Source organism: Triticum dicoccoides, unplaced genomic scaffold, assembly GCF_002162155.2.
Source record: "Triticum dicoccoides isolate Atlit2015 ecotype Zavitan unplaced genomic scaffold, WEW_v2.0 scaffold30660, whole genome shotgun sequence".
NCBI classification, from domain to species: domain Eukaryota; kingdom Viridiplantae; phylum Streptophyta; class Magnoliopsida; order Poales; family Poaceae; genus Triticum; species Triticum dicoccoides.
In genome coordinates this window covers 1-1,396 of record NW_021261983.1, presented here as the reverse complement: position 1 = coordinate 1,396, position 1,396 = coordinate 1, and the positions used below count along the sequence as shown (strand labels likewise).

The following is a 1,396-nucleotide window of genomic DNA, read 5'->3' as shown; positions in this document are numbered from 1 at the left end:
TTATAATTATTTTTTGCGCCTTGTGACAAACATATCGCACGTGCGCGATATATATTAATCCCGTTATATTATTTTTGACGTTTGCGATATGTTTAAGCTCGATGCTCATTGCTCGCGCGTCTTGGGGCGGCTTTGTGGCGCGAAGAGCGCTTTCTGAAAGGGGTGGAAAAAACTCGTGTTGCTGCGGTATGGAGGGAGGGGTGGAAACCGTGGAAAACTCGTCTCCGTGATTGAGCGGGAGAGTAAGTAGTATAGGACATTATCCATTGTTAGGGAACGGTTGTAATGGTAGTGAGAATGTAGAATCGTCTTTGGAGCGGACCTGGGAGTGGCAAGCATAAGGGACGAAGACGGGGAAACATGTCGGATGCGATCATACCAGCACTAAAGCACCGGATCCCATCAGAACTCCGAAGTTAAGTGTGCTTGGGCGAGGGTAGTACTAGGATGGGTGACCTCCTGGGAAGTCCTCGTGTTGCATTGCTTTTATAATTATTTTTTGCGCCTTGTGACAAACATGTCGCACGTGCGCGATATATATTAATCCCGTTATATTATTTTTGACGTTAGCGATATGTTTAAGCTCGATGCTCATTGCTCGCGCGTCTTGGGGCGGCTTTGTGGCGCGAAGAGCGCTTTCTGAAAGGGGTGGAAAAAACTCGTGTTGCTGCGGTATGGAGGGAGGGGTGGAAACCGTGGAAAACTCGTCTCCGTGATTGAGCGGGAGAGTAAGTAGTATAGGACATTATCCATTGTTAGGGAACGGTTGTAATGGTAGTGAGAATGTAGAATCGTCTTTGGAGCGGACCTGGGAGTGGCAAGCATAAGGGACGAAGACGGGGAAACATGTCGGATGCGATCATACCAGCACTAAAGCACCGGATCCCATCAGAACTCCGAAGTTAAGCGTGCTTGGGCGAGAGTAGTACTAGGATGGGTGACCTCCTGGGAAGTCCTCGTGTTGCATTCCTTTTATAATTATCTTTTGCGCCTTGTGACAAGCATATCGCACGTGCGCGATATATATTAATCCCGTTATATTATTTTTGACGTTTGCGATATGTTTAAGCTCGATGCTCATTGCTCGCGCGTCTTGGGGCGGCTTTGTGGCGCGAAGAGCGCTTTCTGAAAGGGGTGGAAAAAACTCGTGTTGCTGCGGTATGGAGGGAGGGGTGGAAACCGTGGAAAACTCGTCTCCGTGATTGAGCGGGAGAGTAAGTAGTATAGGACATTATCCATTGTTAGGGAACGGTTGTAATGGTAGTGAAAATGTAGAATCGTCTTTGGAGCGGACCTGGGAGTGGCAAGCATAAGGGACGAAGACGGGGAAACATGTCGGATGCGATCATACCAGCACTAAAGCACCGGATCCCATCAGAACTCCGAAGTTAAGCGT

General features: G+C 48.4%; 2 non-coding genes across 2 annotated transcripts; both read left to right on the top strand.

Moving 5' to 3' along the window:
* The first annotated feature begins 365 nt into the window (after positions 1-365).
* On the top strand, positions 366-484 carry LOC119345817. The gene has a single exon (XR_005167209.1). It is a non-coding gene; the product is annotated as a 5S ribosomal RNA (ribosomal RNA).
* Positions 485-851: 367 nt separating this feature from the next.
* On the top strand, positions 852-970 carry LOC119345816. Its single transcript, XR_005167208.1, has one exon. It is a non-coding gene; the product is annotated as a 5S ribosomal RNA (ribosomal RNA).
* Positions 971-1,396: the final 426 nt, after the last annotated feature.